At 42.6% G+C, this 24,963-nt stretch overlaps 1 long non-coding RNA gene across 2 annotated transcripts; it reads right to left on the reverse strand.

Moving 5' to 3' along the window:
• Nucleotides 1–1,726: 1,726 nt before the first annotated feature.
• On the reverse strand, nt 1,727–17,638 carry LOC103352340 (uncharacterized). Of its 2 annotated transcripts, none has more exons than XR_007917940.2 (3): nt 16,580–17,638; nt 15,781–15,910; nt 1,727–5,192 (listed from the first exon to the last, which is right to left on the reverse strand). It is a non-coding gene; the product is annotated as an uncharacterized lncRNA (long non-coding RNA). The 2 variants fall into 2 exon arrangements; XR_007917941.2 differs by lacking the exon at nt 1,727–5,192 and adding an exon at nt 7,609–8,623.
• Nucleotides 17,639–24,963: the final 7,325 nt, after the last annotated feature.

The following is a 24,963-nucleotide window of genomic DNA, read 5'->3' on the forward strand; positions in this document are numbered from 1 at the left end:
AGTAGAATTAACAAGGTAAATGGTATGCTAAAAAGGCTAACTTTTATTTAAGTAAGGAAAACTATGAATACATATATATACAAATACATATATGCAAATATGTGTGCATATTTGTTTACATTTTTTAAAATTAAAAATTGACTTAAAACTAAGGAGAAAAGACAATAATGATAGCAAAACCATATAAACTGGAATTCTCAGAATGTCTTTTCTATTAGTTATCTATTTTGAGTTAAAATGATGTACACATTCACATATTTGAAAACAAAAGTAAAACAAAAACTAACCCCTTGAAGCAGGCCACACAGCAGACTCATAGAATGACAAATGCCCTAAATAACACTCTGACCTCAGAATCAGCCCTTAAGGCATTTGGATCTGGCTGAAAAGTCCAGGAAAGCATTCCAGGCATAAAAAGCCGAGACCTACATGAAGGATCTCTGTGAGTGAGACCCCAGTGGAAAGAAGGGGCTATCAAAGAAGGATGTACTTTTCTCTGAAGGTAGGAGAGAACTTCCACTTTGACTATGGCCCTTTTTTTTTTTTTGGAAAGAATTTTTTTATTATCCCAGAGATTTTTCGTGGAAATGATCAGATATACCATATCCCATGAGTTTCCATTCTGATCCAATACAAAATTATATGGTTTACAGTATGCTGCTCAGACACTTCATATAATTACCAGAATAAAATATACATCATTTTTTAAAAAGTAGAAGGTGTTTTTAGGAACACGAAACACCTAATAACACATAAAACCCTCGTGTCTAAAGACCTGGACGAAAGCTGCTCTGCTTCCTCTCGAGCCCTCCTGACAGCTGTCAGTGCCGCCCCAGGTCACAGTGCCTTGTACCACCTAACGGTGCTCGTCCCGTCAAGGCGCTTCAGTGCACCCCCAAGTACATGCACAGGCACTCGGAAACAGGATCATTCCAAACACCCCTGCAGGCAGGGAGGACCACACTGACTGCATCTAACCCTGGGCACAGCACAGAGGACTGGACTGAACTGAAAATTGCACAGCAAAGCCGTGTCAGGGACCCCAGAGGCCATGGGGAAGGATAAAGCACTGGAGGCACCGACTGAACTTGTGAATGGAGCTCGTAGTTGGGGTATCTCCAGGAGAAGCAAACATAGTCTGCTCTCTCGGGACCCACATGAGGAGCAGGAGTGCCCTGCCCACGGGCAAATGGATACTTTTCACGAGTGAGAGAAGAATTAAAAAAAAGGAAATGCCAAGAGGTAGGACCATCACTCAGCTAAACACTAGCAGACCCGAGGAGCTGACGAGCCTCCACGAGGGGCTTTGCTACAGAACTTAGAAAAATCTCATAAGTGTTGATGTTTAGTGTTGAAAATAGGCCCAACCTCAGCGCTGTGCCACAGTGGGTTAACGCCCTGGCCTGAAGTGCCAGCATCCCATATGGGCACCAGTTCAAGACCCGGCTGCTCCACTTCCTGTCCAGCTTTCTGCTATGGCCCAGGAAGGCAGTAGAAGATGGCCCAAGTCCTTGGGCCCCTGCACCCACGTGGGAGACCCGGAAGAAGCTCCTGGATCCTGGCATCAGATCGGCACAGCTCCGGCATTTGGGGAGTGAACCATCAGATGGAAGACCTCTCTCTCTCTCTCTCTCTCTCTCTCTGCTTCTCCTCTCTCTGTGTAACTCTTTCAAATAAATAAATCTTAAAAAAAAAAAAAAGAAAAGAAAAGAAAATAGGCCCAACCAAAAAGGGACCTGGGTTTGTTTGATCCAGAGACAGAAAATTGGAAGAGGGGCCAGTGCTGTGGCGTAGCCAGCAAAGCCACCACCTGTAGTGCTGGGATCCCATGTGGGCACCAGTTCGAGTCCCGGCTGCTCCACTTTATGGCCCTTTCTAAATATTGACAGAGTTTGTGGACTCAAGAGGCTTCCATAGCCTTGGAAGCCCATAACAATAGCCTCAGGTAGTCACTGACGTCAAAAATAAGAGTGTTACTTGTTAAATCAACAGCAGCAGTCACTGTCACTTATTCCCCATGTTGGACATCTGTCCTTAATGAGTTGTACTATGAGAATTAATGATAAAACCAAAATTTTTTAACAAAACAATTCAAGCACAAAAATAAAACGTTAACTATCTACTGGAACATTTGAATTAAAACATTACCATAAGAAAGTGAGGTCTTGACAAAATTCAAGGGAACAACTTGAGGCACTTTCCAAGGCCACCAATGTAGACCAGTTAAGCACCCAATATAAATGAATGGCAATACTATAGTTGAAACACATAAATATACAACAATCCATGAAATCTTAATATATCAAAAATTGGCCACCTGGAATAGCATCAAAACAACCTTCTCAGTATTCTAAGACTAATAAATAAAGAGAAAAAAACACATTTATCCACCTTTTTATGTACAAAGCTTACTTTGATTGAAAAGAAAAAGTTCTTCTTTACAGAAGAATATCAAATAATAAACACAGAAGGAATGATAGAACTGCAAAAAGCCCCATTTGGTGACTCTCTAAACACAACAGCAAATGTAAGCCACAAGGATCAACAGCTCCTGAACCCTTCAGGTGGAAGGTGGATGGGGAACTTCTTAATAAATGAATCAGGCTGACAATACCAACATCTTCTTGTATTACCTTTCTATTGCTTCTCTGACAAGTATTACAAATCTAGCAGCCTAAAACAACATAAATTCATTACTCACAGTTCTGTAGGTGGAAAGTCAGTTTTAGGTTGACTGGTTTCTCAGCTCCTGGTTTTGGAAAGAAGATGTCAGCTGACCTGGGCTCTCACTGTTACGCTCTGGGGAAAATCCGCTTCCAACTCATTCAGGTTGTTAGCCAAATGGAGTTTCTTACAGTGCTTGCATTGAGATCCCGTTTCTTTGCTGGCTGTCAGCGGAGTGGTGCCCTAGACCTCTGGAGGCCTCTTTGGGTGCTCACACATGTGCCCATCCATCTCAGGCCAGTTATGGCATAGCAAAGCTTCCTCAAACTTGCCCTCTCTCTGACTTACCCCATCCTCCCCACCATATTGTTCTTATGCTTCTGAATGCAGCCGAAAAGTTTCTCTGTCTTTAAAGGTTCATGGAATTATATTGGATCCTCCTGGGTAATATTGGCTTTCTCCCTGTTTTCAGATCCGTAGCCTGAATTACATCTACAGAGTCTATTTTGCCATGTTGCATAACATATTCATAGATCCTGGATATCCAAACAGCTTGAACTTATTTGGAAAGTGGGGTCATTGTTTGTCCTACCAATGTGATTGATAACTGGCCATCACATGTCCCCTAAGGCAATGATATAGTTAGTGCCTGCTTCCATCTCCAAATTAAACTTGCATCATATATGCCAAAAGAAAATAATCAAGCCTCTACATTCATCTAACAGTTTTCCAGTAAATTGGAAGGGTAAAGAGACATGTTTTTAAAATGCTACACAGTGTAATTAGTCAAATCTGGTACACAGGAAATTCTGCAGACCAAATGACCCAGCATCCTTGACAAATATATAGCAGAGAAAAAGAAAAGGATAGGAGGTGGTGTGTAGTTGTAGATTAAAGAGATTTGTGAGATATGTTAATCAAATACAATGGGTAGATTTTCCCTGGATCCTAATTTGATGACCCCCAACTGCAAAAATACATTCCTGAAAAAATTGTATTAACTCGAGATTGGGAATGTAGTGCTCCTTATCCTAAGCCACAGTATTAGCTCATTTTTCTGCCTCCAGTTCTTTAGTCTTTCCACTAACTACTATTAATGACACTAAGGTGTCTAGAAAGCAGTGATGACATACACAACTTCCTAAGAGAGGGTACCAGTTTGTCAAGGTTACCAAACCAGAGAACATAATTCATCACTAGCGACGTTCTCTAAAAATGGCATTCTCATAGCTATGTTTTAGAATTCCTCAGCCGAAGCAGGAAGCTGAAGAAATTCAAGATTTCCTTCTTGACTTTAAGGTCAAGCACGCAAACTCCACTTTGATTAGCTAGAGCATTACAAGAAGATACAATGTGAAGCTTTAATTATTTAGAGAAGCACTGCTTTCTCCCCTTGATTCATAACCTTCAGCAAAGTTCTCACTTACCTTAAAATGTACAAACTGATCACAACTCAGTTTTCACCCGCATCTTCCTGAGCTTTGGTTTCCTTTATTATATTTGCCTTTGTATAAACCATGTATTTATTTTTATCCACAGGCTGTCACCCAGCTTTTACCTTGTAGCAGAGACATTTTAAGGTAAACCTGAAATTAAGCTGTACATTGGTGGAGAATTTGGCAGACATGAGATATAAATAACCATATCTTGGATTTCTTTTTTTTTTTAACTCTCATGTTTGCTTCTCTTCAGGCTGAAGAATATAAAGCATGCATAGTCTAGGGTAATACATACATTTCAATTAGTTTAGTATAAAGCATGACTTGCAAGCATTGGATGCCAAGAATGAAGCTAAAATATGTCAATGTAGAGCAAGACTAGTAGAGAAACAACAGGTTTTCAAAGACCCTAGTAAGAATTAATGTTTCTGCAGGACTGTAAAGTTTACAAAGGTTTTTCTTTCTAATATAGCATTTCATTTGTCCCTCAACAATCACCTTACAAGGAAAATTATTACTCTCCTTATGGATGAAAAGAGTTTAGAGAGAAATGACTTGTTTACATGTAGATAAGCTTTAAGTGACTTAACATAAGAGGAAAATTATTTTTTTCTGCACAGCATATCTTCCTTTCATTCTCCAGTCTGCTGTCATTCCCTTTCTTGACTGAAATTTTACTCTAACCTCCATTCTACCCAACTGCACAGGTTACAGGAACACGACTTTGGCCAATCCAATGACAGCCCTCCATTCTCCTACCCAAAGGGGAGATGTGTTCAGGGGCACAGACACAATGGATTAGATGCAAACACACTATTTTTTTGTGTGATCACAAAATTTAGGAGTTAAAAAAAGTTGAAGGTATTTCTTGCAAATTTCCTACTTCAAATTTGACCAGTATGTTTGATATAAGAATAATAAACAGCTGCAAAGTTAGAGAGAGACTGAAGTTAATACATTTACTTACTTGAAAGAGCAAGCTTCAGCTGAGTTTCTGGCCAATTTACTTAAACTATATTTCCTGGTCCTCCCACAGTTGGCACTTTCCTTTCTCCATACACTTCTACAGGCCCAAGAACTCCTTGTCCACTAGGATTGGAAGAGACACTGTTACAAGTGTTTTTGTTGCTCAAGGGTCTTTGTTTTTTTTTTAACTTTTATTTAATAAATATAAATTTCCAAAGTGCAACTTTTGGATTACAGTGGCTTTTCCCCCCATAACTACCCTCCCACCCGCAACCCTCCCCTCTCCCGCTCCCTCTCCCATCCCATTCACATCAAGATTCATTTTCAATTAGCTTTATATACAGAAGATCAATTTAATAGATACTAAGTAAAGATTTCAACAGTTTGCACCCACACAGAAACTCAAAGTGTAAAGTACTGTTTGAGTACTAGTTATAGCATTAATTCACATAGTACAACACATTAAGGAAAGAGATCCTACATGGGGAGTAAGTGCTCAGTGACTCCTGTTGTTGATTTAACGATTGACAATCTTGTTTATGGCATCAGTAATCACCCGAGGCTCTTGTCATGAGTTGCCAAGGTTATGGAAGCCTTTTGAGTTCACCAACTCCGATCTTATTTAGACAAGGCCATAGTCAAAGTGGAAGTTCTCTCCTCCCTTCAGAGAAAGGAACCTCCTTCTTTGATGGCCCATTCTTTCTGCTGGGAGCTCACTCACAGAGATCTTTGATTTAGTTTTTTTTTTTTTTTTTTTTTTTTTTTTTGTCACAGTGTCTGCTCAAGGGTCTTTGATGTCATCAAGAGCAGGTTTAAAAGCCTGCTCCATTACTTACCAGCTCCATGATCTAGGGCAATTTACTCAATCCCACTGCTCAAAAGCCTCATCACTGTAGTGAGAATAATAGCAGATCCTACTCCATAAAGTTGTTACTGCCTATCAAACACTTTGCTAGGTCATAGTAAGTACCAAGTCATTTGTTGCTTACATTTTTTATTAATAATTATTGAATGAAGTGACCTCAAATGTGATAGGCAGATAAGTATGAGCCCTTCAGAGACTTCTCTAGCAATATATAAAATAATTTAGTAGTGTGCACAGCTAAACTCTCACAGAAGGTGTTGCATAGATTCTTAGGAAATGGGATGGATGGGAGGAGGAGAGATCCAAGAATTCTGGTTTTATTGGAAAGCCTAGTCTTTGCTTTTGAAACCAACAACTTCTAATGCTGAAGATGAGTAGTAATTCACTCAGGAATAAGAGAAAGAATATTAGCATTTACTGAGTATCTAGCAATTCATAAACAACACATAATTTAATTGCCATAAACAGCTTGAAGGAGACAGGCATTATCAAATCAATCAATCAATCAATCAATAAAAACTGATGTTCTGAATGTAATGCATGAAACATACTGCTAGTGAGTACAGCTAGAACTGTAAGGCACAAAGATCCGGTTTCAGGTCTGTACTGGCCTTCCACACCATCTCTCACAATGAACCAGAGAAGCAACCCCAGGGGTTTAGAAGGCACAGAGCTCTCGCATAAATTGTGGAGAGGAGGATTCCTCCTAGGTCATCAAATTCCCCCAGGGAAGCCTGGCAAATTCACTCCTTATTCCAGACATCCCAGCCCCCTCTTCTTCCAGTTCTTCCACTGTTCTGAACCTCTTGGTGAAGTGCACCAATAGACAGAACAGAGTTACCATCCAAGTGTCTAGATCATGTTGCCAACATTCTCACCTAACAGCTGTGTGATTAAGAATTTTCTCCATGAAATACAAATAATGCTTGAACACTTAGATTAATCGAGGTAGTATTTTTGTTTTGAAAAAATCCCACGAGAGAAGCAACCATACAACAACAAGGGAAACTGATTGCATACACATTGACTTGCTAAGCTCCATGGTCATCTTTCTCCTCCTCACTCTAACAAAAACACCCATGGAATAAACTGTATTTCCCCTGCATCAATCAATTCCAATGCCTGGGTTCATCACATATATGTAAATTGAATATATTGATTTATGGACCTTTCACTAAACCTTGGAGAACTGCTTCTTTCCAGTGCCTTGATTTCCAACACCAGCCCCTTAAGCTTGAACTAGCAGTTATAAATGAGTCTTCAAAGCAGCCTAAAAATATCTTCAAGACATCTACAGAAACTCTTCATCCTTTCCACCTTTTCTACCACACTTCCTCTGCAGAAATGACCATATCAACAAGTCCTGTTGGTGAAAGGCTGTGGATGTAATAAAGTGCATGGTATTTTTAGTACATGTCCTGTTCTAACAAAATGTCTTCAGATGCTCCTGGAATTAGTGGTTATCTTGGAAGGGACTATATCATCAAGTCGTATTTACTCTGAACATTTGCTCTTTGTCATACAAGAGAGACTTGGTTTGGATATTCTCAAATACTGTAAAATAGTGGAGCACTAGGTCTTTGACTATAATGTAAATTTAAAATATTATCAAAAATAATACGTAAGATATTAAGTCTAAAAATTCGTATCTCCTTGTTCACTAAATACTCCAGGATATTGATTTCGGTTTATGAACCAACCAAATAAATAAATAAAACCAAGAATATATTAAATGGTTAAACAACTTTTTAAAATATTGCACATTTAAGAACCCTCTTGGAAGGGTAGGCATTGGGCATAACGGTAAAGACACTGATTAAGACTTTTGCATGTGGATCAGCATTTAGCCTGGTGATTAAGATGCCAATTTGTATGCCAGTATCCTACATAACTGAGTTTGATCCCTGACCCTGACTCCCCATTCCAGCTTCCTGCTAATGTGTATCCTGCGAGGCAGTGGTGATGGCTCAAGTAATTGGGTTCCTGCCACTCACATTGAAGACCTGGACTGCGTTCCCATTTCAGGCATTAGAGGGATGAACCATTGGGTAGGAACTCTCTGTGTGTGTCTCTTTCAGTCGCTCTCTGCATCTCAAGTAAATAAAAAAGGGGGGGAAACAGAAGCCCTTTAACAGTCTTGATGTTCATTAGCATATCGAAAAGTCAGACTAAACCTGCAGTAAGGAAATCTTTTAAGCCAATTTAAGATAACTCTTCATCTGGGCCAGACCTTTTTTAGATACTCGTGGATGATATTGAAGAATTTTGTTGGCTTTGTTGGGGGTAATCATGTCTAAAGGGGACACTCTGATGACCCACTGGGGTCCCCTTCAGAAACAAAAAATCTGTTCCCTCCACTGCTGGGAGGCCTGCCAGTTAACCCATGGGCTTCTTCAAAAACTATTCTTCAGTACCAAGGTTACACCAACTTCCCAAGGACAGCCCAGTTAGTGTGGGGGTTCTATGGGAATGTCAAGGCAAAGCCTGCTCATCCCGACTCTGGACCAGTCAAAAGTGCCCTCTTTGTGGCATTTTCAGAGGTCAGCTGAGTGCTCTGGAGGACAGCCCAGCAACCCAGCTTCTCCCTCTCCCAGCTTGTCTCCTGTCCTTCTTCCTGTGGGTGCCGATCCTAAAGCCACTGCCCATGGCTCCATTTCATTCTCAGAGTTTGTTTCCCAGGGAACTCAACCTGCAAAAAAAATGGAGAGGGGAACATTTTTATCAATTGGAGATATATTCAAAAACTTAGGGATGAGATCATGCGAGATCTGAAAATTACAAAGAAAAAAACAGAGGGAAATAGAGTTTTAAACGATTGGCAAAATATTAAGAATTATTGATGGAGCAGTAAACTCTTGAAGAGTCATTGTAACTTTATTCTTGTGTGCATGTTTGAAATTCTTCATTATAAAATATTTTAAAATATTATTTCCCAAACTTCCCTGAGAATGGTCATTTAGGTGCTAAGATGGGCATCTTGGGATAGAAATGATGGTTCCTTGGTCCTCACTGGGGCCGAAATGAACCAGGAAAGTTCCCCTAGTCCGTCCCTATGGCACAGAATTACTCCTCTCTCTCTGGCTCTGAGGCTTTTCAGATGGGCCTCATGAATGCTAATGAGAATATCACAGATGCTAATGAACACCCAGACTCTCCAACTCCACAGACAATCAGCAGAGCAAGCTGCAGAGGCTTAGATATCAATTGCTGCCTATGGTGGGCCTGCCCTCCGAGGTAACCTAAATGTGCCCAGCTTTCTGGACTGTGGAAACTCCCCAAGATGTGGGAGAAAGAAGACAATGATGTGGAAAGCCTCAGGAACACGGAGCTGGGTAGCAGACTCAATTAACCATCTGAGCTGCCACTCAGACAGTTGGAAACCAAGAACTGTAATTACTTCTCTTCTGGAACATTCACTTTCCTTAAAGTCCTGGGAAATGGCCCTCTGGCAGCTCACTTGTAAGTAGGCAGAGGAACATGGTTCTTTCCCTCTCAGACTCAAAGAGCCCAGGATGGATCTGTTAGCAATTCATAAATGGAAGAATAATGCTATTAATAACGGAAGGCACGCGGGTTTGTCGCGTGGAGCGTTCTTCTCATTAATAAAGACTCTCTTGGGTTGTCTGAAGTGCGCAGGTCCCATTCACGGAGCCATCTGCTCTGCCTTCCTTTCCTCCTTCCCCCTTTCACTCCCAGAGGGCTCTTTTAAGCTTAAAGACATTGGGAGACCTACACTGAACTGAATTTGCATCTCTAACCAAGTCTATTTTAAGGTTTCCTTTGTGAACCTAATGGCTCTCTCTTGTCACTTTGCCTGCTGTGAGGGACGGATTGCTGATATGCAGAGCAGCTTAGGACCCCTCTCTCCCCCAGGGTTTCTCTGCTACCACGGAAACCGTCTGGCACAGCACCATTTGCTAAAACTCCTTTTTCTCTTACACTCTCAGGGCAACCAGGAAACTGGTTTCTGCAGAACCTTCTCTTTGCCTCATGCTCACAGACATGGTGCAAGAGTACCTTTGCACCCAGAGCTGTTAAAACTCTCCCTGGTCCACAATGCTTTCCTGGCTTGTCAAATCCTCTGTGATCCACTCCTCCCTTCACTTCCTTCTCACACCTTCATCCTCCTCTCCCTCCCTGCTGCAACCTTATTGGATCCCTACAAGCCCCAAAGGTGCCAAGCTCTTTGCCTTCCTTCTTAGATACTTTGTGCTTTGTCTGCCTTTCCCCAGCCTGCCCTTCTATGTCGCTGGCTTCTCTTGTCATGGACATCTCAGCCTGGAGTTCATCTCCTTGGGGAAGATCGTCCCTGCTCCTTCATACAGGAATGGTTTCCTGCTTGCTTTCCATCCCATCGTGAAGTTCAATCGTCTGCAAAGCATTGGCACTTCTATTTGTTTCCTGTCTCCCTCCACCACTATCTAGTCTAGCATCTTCACAGGACAAGAGATTTTACTCTTCTTGCTCACTGCTTGCCCATGGTGCCTGGAACTATGCCTAGTATGTGGTCAGTGCTGAATAGATATTTGTGGAATAAATTATTTTTCATTGCATCCTAGTAATAAGCCTACAGATGCACATTGCTGTTGCCTTTTAACAAAGGAGTAAAGAGAGGTTTAGATGTTAAGTATCATGTTCAAGATCACCCATGGTTTGTAAGAACAGGCAGTTCTCTGAGAACTTGGGTGAGATTTGAGCATGTATTGATGAGTGTGGCAACATCTTGGAACATATATTTTGCCTTTTAACTGGAATGTGTGACATGGAAGGCATCTTAGAGGTTATTTAATTTTGTGCCACTCATTTTACTAGGGAATGAGCCAACAGACAAAAGGACAGCAACTGGCCAAAGGTACTCATGAAGTGGCCAAGGGGACCCTTAGACTGAGCAACCCTGACTCCCCTTTCATGCCATGAGTTACCATATGTGGCTGCACTGTTCATGCCCCGCACAGAGGTAGTGGATGTGGAGCCTGGAATGGCGGGAGTCCAGTCATCTCCAACCCATGTGGTGCCTGCCAGATAAGGCGCCATTACCCTCCTCACACCTCTGAAAACTGCCAGCCATCTCTTCATGAACTTGCTTCCTTGGAGAACTCTGGTGTCTGGAAATAAACTGTTTCCAATGCTGGGTACCAGAATCTTCAGAAGAGCAGCTAAAGCCGGTGCCGCGGCTCACTAGGCTAATCCTCCGCCTTGTGGCGCTGGCACACTGGGTTCTAGTCACGGCCGGGGTGTCGGATTCTGTCCCGGTTGCCCCTCTTCCAGGCCAGCTCTCTGCTATGGCCTGGGAGTGCAGTGGAGGATGGCCCAAGTAGTTGGGCCCTGCACCCCATGGGAGACCAGGAGAAGCGCCTGGCTCCTGCCATCGGATCAGCGCGGTGCGCCGGCCGCAGTGCGCCGGCCGCGGCGGCCATTGGAGGGTGAACCAATGGCAAAAGGAAGACCTTTCTCTCTGTCTCTCTCTCTCACTGTCCACTCTGCCTGTCAAAAAAAAAAAAAAAAAAAAAAAGAGCAGCTGAAGGTGCTGCCAAGTTACTCATCTCATACAACTGGTTGTTATTCCCCAGGTCACTGCTGTCTCACTCCTCTTCCTAATTAACAGATGCATCTAAAGAGGAACTACTGTAAGCAAGCACCAATCCGGGAGTCCCCAGAGATCACAGACTATTATTACACAGAGGGTGCTTGGGCTCATGACTTCTATGTCCGGTGTTTTTCTTTCTTTCTCCCTTGAAACACCCTTATCCAAAAATGAAATCACACTTGGAGATCCTGAATATCTGAGAAATAAGAAAATAATGCACATAGACTGGGACTCTTCCAACTCCAAGGGTGCTAGAGAGAAGTCCAAAATGTAATGTCAACATGTTCACAGGGCTTATTTTTGGTGGTGGAGCTGGAGGGTGAGATTTTTTTTTCTCTCTGCATAGTTCTACAGTGATTTCCTGTAGGAAGCATCCATTTCATTTATAGCAGGGGAGAAAAGGGACTGCATTTTTTAAAAAAGAAAGTGAAACAGGAAGAGAAAAATTGTTGGTAACAGCTCCCAGCCAGGTTTTGGAGCTGCACGCAGAGTTGGCTTCAGCAACCTGAACAGGAAGCCATGCTACCATTTAAAGCTTTTGCCATTCAAAGCAGCAGTAGGACCATGGGTCCTTCCCTTGTGACAGCAGGAAGACAGCAGGACCTGGAACTTGGAGGGAAAAAACCAGGTCCAAAGAGGGAATTCTTTTTATAAGCACCTTTGATTTCGTTTGCAGGCACACTGCTCTGTTTCAAAAGGAGGGTCACTGGGCTCTGCCTCAATGCCTTCCCGCAGGTGGCCCAGGCCAACAGGTCTCTTGCATGCCACTTGCTTCTGTTTGTGTCCTTTGTACTGTACTTTACCTGTCGCCTATAAAATAGCAGGGGAAGGAGCACAGGAAGGGTTCAGAAAACCGTGTGTCAGAATGAAATAACAAAGCCTAGAGAAACTCAGGCAAGGGAGGAGAGAAAATGATCTCTTGTACTTTTAAAGAAATGGGAAAAAGCAATAGTCTGAAAAAAAGGCAAAGCAACTCCTTTGCCTCCCTATTTGTACACTTATTCTCTCCTGCTCCTTTCTGCTACCACCTTCTAAAAAAGTCTGAGGGCAAAACTCCTTTCCTGGAGTTAGAACACAAAGAGGCTCCAGCTTTGCCTGAGCTCCCAAGGTAACTACAGGCTGTGGGGTAGGAGGATGTCTTCAGCTTGGCTTTCACACCTCCCGCAATCCCCTCCTAGACCCCAGGGATTTCCTGGGGCAACTTCAACAGAGAATGCATGTCGAAGTGCTTAAGAAAACCATATGAAGGGTTTTGTTGAAGAAGCAAGTCCCAGGACAAAATCTGCAATTAAAAGCACAAGCCCAAAGCTAAAAGTGAGGAGCCAGGAGAAAAAGAATGAGAAATAGAGGAAATCCCTTGAATGCAGCTGCACAGACCTGCCTCTTCTTGGGTGTGGGAGCCATGATGTATGTATGAGTGGCTTTGTTGCAGAAAAAGTCTTATGCCATCTGCACAAAATATTCTCAGTTTGCCTAACTTAAGACCACATCTTATTATGTACCTACAAAACCTAAACTGTTATTACACCCACTTTTTTTTTTTATTTGACAGGTAGAGTTAGAGACAGTGAGAGAGAGATGGAGAGAAAGGTCTTCCTTCTGCTGGTTCACTCTCCAAATGGCCACTATGGCCGGTGCTGCACCGATCCAAAGCCAGGAGCCATGTGCTTCTCCCTGGTCTCCCATGCGGGTGTAGGGGCCCAAGCACTTGGGTCATCCTCCACTGCCCTCCCAGGCCACAGCAAGGAGCTGGACTCTCTGGACTCATATGGTGCTCATATGGGATGCTGGCGCTGCAGGCGTTGGATTAACCAAGTGAGCCACAGTGCCAGCCCCTACACCCACTTTTGAACTTGGTATTTCCAGCCTTTCTTTGGACAAAGAATTCCACTATTCTCAAATTTAAAATAAGTTTGTTATAAAAGGAATATTTTTAGGAAATTCTTATGTCGCCATGGCAAGGATATTTCAAAAAGTTTATGAAAAGGCATATTATAAATATCATTCATTGTTAAACTGTTTGCACCAACATAAGTTTTTCTTTTAATTCCACTTTTCACAAACTTTCTGAAGTGTCCTCACAGGTCTTCTGGAAGACATGCAGTATAGAGGAAGAATGATGGGGAAAAAATGGGAATGGTTTCCATTTCTCACCAGCTGTTTTCTATTATCGCCCATTTTTTGGACCCAAAGTAGTCCTTACGCTACCCTGCTCTATTGTTCCCTCTTGGCAGGTCCAATCTGTCAGGACCTGCAGAGCAAGGCTGGCAGCCAGGAGAGTGCAGGTGCACCTTTGGTAACGCGGGATTCTACTTCCTTCCCAGCAGCACTGTTGGAGTGGGCCATGCAATGGACACCACTACATTATTTATTTCTTACACTGACTCCAGTTCAGAACAGCAACAGCACTGAAATATCTATTTGTGGGAAGCCCTCTCTAGAACGTAGGATCAAGTAAGTCCTTTTGTCCTAAGCCAGATCTTTCCTGTTCATCAGTTGCTAGAACTTTTTTTTTTTAATTCTTTTTTTTTTTTTTTTTTTTTTGACAGGCAGAGTGGACAGTGAGAGAGACAGAGAGAAAGGTCTTCCTTTGCCATTGGTTCACCTTCCAATGGCTGCCGCAGCCAGTGCGCTGCGGCCGGCGTACCACACTGATCCGAAGGCAGGAGCCAGGTACTTATCCTGGTCTCCCATGGGGTGCAGGGCCCAAGGACTTGGGCCATCCTCCACTGCACTCCCTGGCCACAGCAGAGAGCTGGCCTGGAAGAGGGGCAACCGGGACAGAATCCAGCACCCCGACCGGGTCTAGAACCCGGTGTGCTGGTGCCGCAGGGCGGAGGATTAGCCTAGTGAGCCGCGGCACCGGCCTAGAACTCATTTTCAAATTCCTCTCCAAACCTTCCCTCAAGTGGGTACTAGCAAGACCATAGGGGCCCTACCTCTACAGACCTAGGTTTGAAGGGAGAGATGCCTGAGCTTTCAAGAACCCTGGGCCTACAAGGCCTCAGAGGATGAGACTTTATCTCCTACCAGTGTTCTCCTAGACCACTCAGCTCCAGCTACAAGAGGATCATTACAGTTCCCAGAACATGTTACCCACCTCTGGGCTTTCTCCCTCGCAAGTCCTTCCGCCGGAACTGCTTTTCCATGCCTCTGAGTAGCTTGCTCATCGCTCCTTTATGTCTTCATGCAAGTATCACCTTCTCTGAGGTGGCCTCGGACTGTCACCCCAGCTGAAATATCAAATTCCACCCACACAACTTCCCACTGCTCTTCCTGCTTTATTTTACTCCACAGCATATAGCATTATTTGTTATAGAATATATTTTTTAGTGATACATAGCGATCTTGCTTATCTATCTTCCCCTCTAGATTGTAAGTACCAGGGATATAGGAATGATATTTTGCCTTTAAACTTCTGCATCCTTAATGCCAACAACAGATCATATATTAGGCACTTAATACATATTTGATGAATGAATAAATGGATTCATAATAAAAAGAGGAGAAAGCAAGAATCTATTAGTGTGTCTCAGCCTGGGCCCCTATGCAAACATAACGTAGACGGGACAGCATAAACAGACATCTATTTCTCACAGTTCTGAAGGCTAGAAGTCCAAGATCAAGGTATCAGCAGATTCAGTTCCTGGTGAGATCTCCTCCTGGCTTGAGACAGCTGCCTTCTCACCACGTCCTCAAACGGGCTTTCCCGTCCTTGCTCACAGAGACAGATCTCTCAGTCGACCCCTTTTCTAAGGGTACTAACATTGTCTTGAAAGTCACACCTTCCAGACCACATCTAAACCCAATTACCTTTCCAAGGCCCCACTTCTAAATCCCATCACACGGGGGACTAAGGATTCAACATATGAATTTTGAGAGGATACAGACATTCAGCTCATAACAGAACGTAAGGTCCATGTGGACATAGATTTTTATTTCTTTTTATTGACTGATACACTCCCAACATCCAGAATAATCCCTGGCATATCACTAACACTCAGGGAATAATTGTTAAATTAGAACAAGGGAAGTTGTATGTAATATAACAGCTGAGCTAAAATGTAATCAACACCATTGAATCAGAGAACTGGTATTAAGAACACATGCTCAGATTTCTACTCTGCAAATATTATAGGACTGTTTATGAAGACTATTAGGACATTGGTTTTGCACTGGTGATAGAGACTCAAATGAGATGTGCTTTAAGTTAGAGGGCCACACGTCATAAATTAGATAAACGTGTGTTTCTCGCTCACCTAGTAGCCCAACCTGTATGGTGGTTCTCCACTTCCAAATCTTCACAGGCCTGAACACTTTCTGTTTTGTAGCTGTACCATTATAAGGAAGTGGTCTCAGTTCCCAGTCCAAGGTACTTCATTTCCTTATCTGCAACACAGACAAGTAGAGGATGGAGAATGCAGCCACTACCCTAGGCATCTAAACATCTGGGCTTCTACAACTATGGGAAAAAGGGGAAGAATTTTGGAATAGAACCAGCAGTCTATGTCATAACATATATTTTAACATTAATCCTTGGAATTAAAAGACTTTGTGTCCTTGACTGCTGAAGGTGGGCAACACAGTCATCCTATTATTTTTTTCTACCTATGTTTGTGCTTCAAAATGTCATAGTAAAATTTTCTAAAGAATTAATTGGAGAAGCACATACTATAGGATTCTCATAGTACTTGAGTTAGTAGGTGGGAATTGATATGGGTCAGCATATCCTCTGAGGATGAAAAGGGGGGGTTATTGTGCTGACAGGACTTTGCAGAACTCCTGAGGAGTTGCTCAGCATGAGTGGTACTGAACAGCCTTCCTCTGTGCCAAGGGGCCAAACAAAAAACAGAAATCAACCATGCCTACCTGATAAATCTTTGGGTTTTTGAATCTCTATGTTATTCTTGGTGGCTCCAAGGAAGACAGAAATACCTGGGGGAGGACACTGTTAATGAAAGGTAATGTTTGCTGTAGGCTATCTTGAGGGCCATGCCTATCCTGCCCCATCTGTGCTCTGGGGGCCTGCCAGAACCACTCCATGTCTGCCATTCTTACCAGTTCTGTTGCAAACTGCTTCTGGTTCTTCTTGCCAAAGAATATCCAGCCAACATCATGCATCCAGAATTTGCCTTTGTAATTATTCCTTTCCCTTTGCAGTTTTTAAAACTCATCCCTAACTATGAAGTACTTGGCTCGTGAGAGGTCCCTGCCTTCTTGCAAATGAGACAGCACTTAGAATGCTAAAGGCCTTGGAACAGCAACACTTCTCAGAGATGAACTCATTAACCTTCAGCACTGATCCAGACTCTTCCACTCATCAGCTTCAGAACCTTGGAAATTGGGGCCCATTTCCTTCACTTCCGCAATGGGGATAATACTTGGTCCTCTAAAGCCAGCCTGGAGTGAAGGTGCCAAACATAAGTAAAAATGACCTCTACGTGTAATCATGGGGTCATTATGACATTCTTATTCCTCCTTCAGCTTAATGTTCATAGGGACTTACGGTTGATTCTTTTCCCACAAGTTCTATAACGTGTCCTGGTCTCATCACGCTGTCAGTAAAGAAACGGATCGCTTAAAAGTTCCGCATTCTGAAAAATAGAAGTTCCACACTCTGCCTTCTGACTCTGCATTCACCTTTCAACATCCGTGCAGGCTTCCAAGACAATGTTTAGTGCTCAACCCCTTAGCTCTTTCTGATACAAGCTTTTACCATCATCAATCTCACTCCTTCCTTCTCTAGTCATCGCCAAGATTTCAGAAGCCAGAAAGCTGTCTCCACAGATAAGAAAGCTCTCCGTGAGAACCACAGCGGCCAAATAGAAGCCCTGCAAAGTTACGATTTCTGCTCTTAGCTTCTGTTCCAGCTGCTTTGTTGTTTAGAAATCAGTCCCTGTGTTTTGCTTTTGGTCCAGTATGCATGCATCCTCATCCCGCGGCATCAGTCTTAACCGAGAATGCTGGTCACTGCTATCCCCACAACAAAGTGAAGGCATGCTCTCCCCACCCTCGGTTACCCTCTGCTCAGGGGTCTCCGTGCAGTGCAGCTGGAATCTCCCTTCTGGTGAGATCTGCACGAGCTGCCTCTCCTGGCTCATTCCTGTAGTCCTTTTACAGAATACTATGTTTAGAAATAAGTGGGCTAGAAGAGAACTTGAAAAAAAAAAGGACATTATACACTCAAATCCTCTTTCTCTGTGACTCTCAGGCATTATTCTTGAATCAAACCAGTATTTCTCATTTCTTCCATCTCTTATCATAATTCAATACAGAGCAGTATTTCTGCCCTTTATGCAAATAGACTCAACTCATCATTCATGTGTGCCCAGGCATGTAAGAATGCTAGCAAGACTCAGATCTAGTCCAGTCTGAAGTAACTGCCACTCTTCTTTATGGACTGAATGTGTCTGTCCTCCTAAGCAACAAGGTGATGGTGATAGGAAGCAGGGCCTGGGGAGATAGACAGGTCAGGAGAGCACCTGCCTCATGGATGGCAATAGTGCCCTTAAAAGAAGAGACCTGGGCCCAGCGCTGTGGTGCAGCAGGTTAACACACAACCTGCAGAGCTGGCATCCCATATGGGTGCAGGTTCCAGTCTGCTCCACTTCCAATCCAGCTCCCAGCCAAGGCACATGGGGAAGCAGCGGAGAATAGCCAAAGTGCTTGGGTCCCTACACCCACGTGGAAGACACAGATGAAGCTCCTGGCCCAACTCTGGTTGTTATAGCCATGTGGGGAGTAAACCAGCAGATGGAAGATCTCTCTTCTCTCCCTCTGTCTCTTCCCTCTCATGATCTCTTTCAAAAAAATAAATCAATATTTAAAAAAGATGAAGGAAAGAAGAGATATAAGAGCTTGCCCTCACTAGCACTGCCTTCTACCAGGGGAGGGCACTATGAAAAGATAGTGGCTCCTACCAGACACCAGATCTGTTGACACCTTGGTCGGAGCCTTCCCAGTCTCTAGGACTGTGAGAAATAGATGTTTGTTGGTTAAGCTATCTAGTCTGTGATTTTTTAAGGAGTTACTTTATTTACTTGAAAGAGTTACAGAGAGAGGTACAGACACAGAGAGAGGTCACTCCCTCAATAGTTGTAAGAGCCAGGAGCCAGGAGCTTCTTCCACCTCTCCCATGTGGGTGTAGAGACCCATGGACTTGGGCCATCCTCCGCTGCTTTCCCAGCCACATTAGCAGGGAGCTGGATCAGAAGAGGAGCAGCTGGGACTCAAACTGGTTCCCATGTGGGATGCTGGAGCTGCAGGCTGGGGCTTTAACCCACTGTGCCACAACGCCAGCCCCAGTCTATGATATTTTCATTAAAGCAGCCTGAACTAAGATATTCTGTCTCTATAAGTAACAACCTCTTCTCACTACTTTATATGAGACCTAAAACATCAGAGATTAATGAGATAGTTCAACTATTCAGGTTACCTGAGTTCATCGACTGCCAGTATTTATAGATTATGTCTAGAGACAGAGTGACCATTAGTTGGAATGTGGGAGAATAACATAGGGACGATATGGACTCTGAGAGATTCACCATATAATGATCTTTCATGGGAGATGAAACAGGAATATTATAATTAGATGTATGCTCTTCTTTTTCATTAGATTTTTTTCTTCTTCTCGTCTTGATTCTGTCTTATTTCTGGATCTTAATATACTCAGATTGTTTACTGCTTAACATTTGTTTTATCCCCTGAGCTAAAAAAAAAGAGAGAAAAAGCAAGAACAGTCAATCAAATACACCAAATATTTGCTATAAAAAGAAAGGAAAATATTCAGGATGTTCTGGACATAAGAGTATTTCAATTTTTAATCCTGTTTTTACAGAAATGAGAGACTTGGATCTAAATTTTGCTGGATGTGACCTGGCTTACCTCGACTCACTTGCTGTAACAATGAGCAAGGGTTTTTAAACTCCCCAGTTCTAGTCAGTTCCTATTATTAATCATAGAAGCATTTCCTTAATCCTTCACCCTAAGAGCAGCTTCCCTGAAGTTTCAAAGTCGGTGTAGAGAATTCAGCTGGAAATATTATCTTTTTAGAAAAATTGATTTTAAATAAAATGGAAATTAGACAACTTGATACAATTACACTTATGAAAGATTTACTTAATTCTAAGGAAAATTAAGAGTAGTATATTTATTTCATGAATTTGTCCTATAAACTGGCAGTGTTTTTTTCTAGGAAGAAATACGGAAAGCAAATTTCCATGAAGAAATCTTTATTCATTTGAAGGCCTCTTGTCCTTGAGTCAGCAGCCTTTCTGTTTTTCTCTAGAAGAGGAAAGGGTTAATTTATATTTTTCCATTTTTTTTTTCCTTGAAGGTTCTGGGCTCTGAAGTGCTGAGCTCAATGCCAAGGCTGCACAAAATAATGAGAGGCCATATTCTAGCTCCTTTCATCAGCATCTCAAAAGGCTGCAAACCCATTAAAATACCACTCTGACCCTACGCTATAGATAAATATGCAATTTGGTGTGAGAGCGAGAAATTAAGTCTCTCCCCAACACATTTGCCTTTGTCTTACTTTCTTCACAATCCATTTAGTGCTACAAACCTCAGTCAAAGGGGGCTGGATAATCAGGCACTTAACAGATCTCACTACACTATTCCAAGTAGAGAGAGCAGCTTGACATGTAACCCCCAGAGCATGTGGCCAAGTCCCATCAGGAGCACAGAGGAGTGGGACTCCTTCTCCCCAAGGCTCTTTCTTACCAGAAATTTTGTCTTTAGGGAACATTTATTGTACCCATAGCACTTTGGCATACATGAATCTTCATTCTTTGAAGGGAAGGTCTGAACATAAGGGCAGGGAAACTCAATAAGAACCAAAGTGGAGAGACCGAACTTAAAGTAACATTGACAAAATAGGTTCCCGAACACATATCTGAGAAAGGAAAACATTACTGAAAGTAAGTGTCTTACTCCCAAACTGACCATGAGACCGTGTAACAGACCTTAGAGGTGTGTTACTAGTGTCCTCTTCTTTTTGTCTTTCTCTTTGTAAGCCATAATTAAATATTTAAGAAGAGAAAAACTTTTTCAGGGGTCTAGGGCAAGGAATCTCAAGGCCAAATTTTATTTTAAAACTAATAACCACATGAGATCAAATGCAGGATGAATCTTAGCCCTAAATTTCTTTTTCTATTCCTAAGATCCATCAGTTATTCATCCTAACATTTAATTTTATGTATGTGTTTCCTTGAATAACTTTGGAAGAAGGGAAGATAACAAACACTTAAGGAAAAAGGAAACAAATGAGTAAGTTAGGAACACAATCCGTGTTCCTAACTGAAATATAGGCCAATGAAAGGAAATCAAACAGATATGCCATTACACTGTAATATGGCAAGAGGTTTGGAAAGGGGTGCCCAGGGCCCTGTGAGGACACAGAATCAGGGTGATGAGTCTGTCCCAACAGTCAATGATAGACTTCTCCGAAGAGACCATATCTAAGCTAAGCCTTTAAATCAGGAATAGGGAAGAAGCACTTCGGTAGTAGCAGAATTAGGATATCTAAAAATTCACTTCCACAGAAAGCCACTTAGAAAAGTGGCAAAATGCTGTCAAAAACCACTTTTTCCAGAATGCTGGAAAGTAAGCAGGGGCTTGCAGCAATCTGAGGGGTGCTTGTTAAAAAAACGCAACTGAATCCCAGGGAAAATCAGCTTCGTTTCTCCATTTCTTTCTCTGTTCTATTCCCCTCTCCCAGACTCTGTCATCGCTTGAAAAGCTATGGTCTTGCTACCGCCATGACAGCTGGGAAAAGCAGCTGCCTAGCAGACACTAGAGAAGGCAAACGGGCTAAAACACTGCAGAAGACCCCATCCGCAGAGAGCATCATTATTTGACCAGTCTGGTAGCTCTCTTCTGGTAAGCTCACTCAGCACAGTTGGTGGGAACATTCCTAACCTCAGGGCATGTCAAGAATCCCAGTCAGCAGTGATTGTGTCACATCACAACAACCCAATGTGGTGAGGGGAGACAAGTTTGTAACATAAGAGGCTCCTCCAAAACACATGAGGTGGATCCAAGATGGCTGAATAGGGCGTAGCCGCACAAACTTCAGCTGCTCTGGGACATGAAAAGAATAAAGGAAGAACCATGGTTCTAGGGACCTGATTGCTAGAACTTTTTGGCAAAGAGCTGAAAAAAGTGAAGACTCCATAGGGCAGGAGGAAAGAGGACAGGGACACCACTGCAGACAGCCACACAGTGCAGGTGCAGCCAGCTGCTGGCTGAGAGCTGCCATCCTACCACGACAGAGTAGGAAGAAATCACCTTGCGACCTGCGTGCCCTGCCACTGGCAGTGTTGGCTGAGCAGCTATTCCACAGTCACTGTTGACTTTTGCTCCAGCCTGGGGAGCTGCCTGGGGTCTGAGCAACTGTCAGGCTTGGAGCAGGAAAGCTGACCTGCTTCTTCCCCTCCCGCACTCTGGCTGAGTGCCGCCCTTGGCAGCAAAATGTCGGGCAGTGCTCCTCTGCTCCACTCACTCCTATCCATATCAGGATCAGCACCAGGAGGAGAAACCATCTTGAACAGAAATGAAAGGAGACCGCAGCAGCCAGCAAAGCTGGTGATCTTGCCTGAGGGAGAAGCTTCTGGACCACACAGACTTGGAATCGGGCCTGGAGCACTAGCTGGGGGCAGGTGCCCACCTAAACCGTGAAGCAAGAGCTCCTTGGCTGCCTCCCATCTCTGCAACGAGGGCTCCCAGCAAATAGGAGGGAAGAAGCACCATCTTACAGGACAAGTACACGTTGTCACAGCTGGCACCTGTGTGAGTAGGGGATTTCATCTGAGGGATAAATCCATGTTCCCCGTTGATTTTGAGTCTGGCCTGCAGGGTTGACAGGGGGCAAGGTGTCCATTAAAGCCTGTGAGGCATCCCCTCCCCCTCTAAATCACTGGAGTCTGTGTTCAAACTGCCATGGCAGAACTCCATAGCTCTCTCCATGTTCAGTGCAGCCTCATGGGACTGAGAGCAGATCCCGGTCCCTGTGACTGTGGGAGCCCTCACACTATGACTGTGGACATTCTGTGACTGCACGACAGGGTTTGCAGTGTAGCTGGGTCTGTGGGCAATCACTGTGTCTGGATTCAGAGGCTAAGATTTCACTGAGTGCCTGAGGGGGGTCATTATGGAGGGTTCTGAACTCACTCCGAGTACTGGACAGATCCTTTGTGTGATTCTTGTGAATGCATGGGTGGGCTTGGTAGCCACTGTGGGCTAACCCTCAGCATTGACTATCTTGTCAGAGAGGAGATGAGACAGCAATCATACCAGACAACATAATCATACCATCCTCCTGCTGACAATGCAGCAGATTTACTATGACCAATTCGGGTGTCACCCTGGACTCTCGTACCATACCCAAGCACTGAGAGGAACTCCCTGGCCCCGCCCAGCACATGCCTCTAAATACCCATTGAAGGAGCAGACACTCCACTGGGACAGAGAAGCATATTTCAAAGACAAAAGCCATGAAAGGAGAAAACTAACACGTAGTTCCACAAATGCCTAAAAATAAACAGAACATGAGGAACATGAACAAGGAAGACAGTATGACTCCCCCAAAGGAACACAACAGTATTTCAATATTAGAATTGTAATGACAAAGGGATTGATGAAATGCCTGAAAAGGAATTCAAAAGAATGATCATAGGATTGTTCACAAGCAATAAGAAGCACATTCATGAGTTAAGGAAATCCATGCATGGCATGGTTGGAAATTTTCCCATGAGATAGAGATACTAAAGAGAAATCAAACTGAAATATTAGAAATGAATAATTCAATATGTCAAATTAAAAATACAGTGGAAAGCCTTAACAATAGACTTGATGAGGTAGAAGAAAGAAAATCCAAGCTAAAAGACAAATCTTTGGAAATAGATAAACAGAAAAAGAAATAAGAAAAAGAAATAAGAAAAATTATTTCTTTAACTGAGATTTATGGAATGCTATCAAATGATTCAACGTATGAGTCTTAGGAGTTCCTGAAGGTATGGAAAAACAAAAAGAAGGCCTAGACAGTGAAATAATAATAGTAGAGTTCACTGATTTGGATAAAAAAGGGATATTCAAGTACAGGAAGCACATAGAAATCCTAATAGATATAACCAGAAAAGACCTTCACCACAACAGATTGTAGTCAAACTTTGAACAGTAAAACATGAAGAAAAGATTCCAAATATGCACAAGAGACCCAGCAGATTTACCTCCAGAGGATCTCCAAGTAGACTGACAGCTAATTTCTCATCAAAACCATGTAGGCTAGGAGAGAATGGAAAACTAGTCGAAGTCTTAAAAGAAAAGAAAAAAATGTCAACCAGGATACTGTACCCAGCAAAGCTTTCATTTTTAAAAAACAAGACTTTCCAAAGCAAACAGAAATTGATAGAATTTGGCACCACTTGCCCAGCCTTAAAAATGATTCTTAAGGATGTGCTAAATACAGAAATACAGAAAGACAGTAATCATCACGAAGAATGGGAAGGCAGAAAATCTCCTAGTAAAACTACAAAGAAAGTTCAAAGCAAAAGTAGGGATGTTTATGGAAAAATGACGGGACCAAGTTGTTACATATAAATAATAACCTCTAATGTAAATAGCCTAAATCCTCCAATTAAAAGATCCAGATTGGATGAATGGATTAAAAAACAAGATCCATCTATTTGCTACCCGCAAGAAACACACATCACCAAAAAAGATACACAGAGACCTAAAGTGAAAGGCTGGAAAAAGATATTCCATGCTAATGGAAAGAAAAAAGAGCAAAAGTAGCTATCCTAATATCAGACAAAACATACTTTAACCCAAAACTGTTAAGAGATCAAGAAGGACTTTATGTAACGATTGAAGGATCAATGCAATAGGAAGACACGACTATACTAAATGCACATATACCCAATACCTGCTATTTAAAAGCAATGCTAATGGATCTAAAGGGAGGCATAGACTCTAACACAATAATAATGTGGGACTTCAACCCCACTATCTTCAATGGACAGATCAACTAGTCAAAAAATCAGCAACAAAGCCACAGAGTTAATCTACATTTTGGACCAAATAGATCTGATTGATATCTATAGGACATTTCATCCTACAGCTAAAGAATACACATTCTTTTCATTAATGCATGGAACTTGCACTAGGACAGACCACATGCTAGGCTCTAAAGCAAGTCTCAATACATTCAAAAAAACTGAAATCATACCATGTATCTTTTCTGACCATAATGGAATGAAACTGGAAATGAACAACTTAAGAGATTATAGAAAATAGGCACATGGAGACTGAACAACATGATCCTGCATGAACAGTGGATCATGGAAGAAATAAAAAGGGAAATAAAAATTCTTGGAAATGAGTGAAGATGATAACTCAACATATCAAAACCCATGGGATAAAACAAAGTTTATAGCAATCAG

Source organism: Oryctolagus cuniculus, chromosome 2 (assembly GCF_964237555.1).
Source record: "Oryctolagus cuniculus chromosome 2, mOryCun1.1, whole genome shotgun sequence".
NCBI classification, from domain to species: Eukaryota; Metazoa; Chordata; class Mammalia; order Lagomorpha; family Leporidae; genus Oryctolagus; species Oryctolagus cuniculus.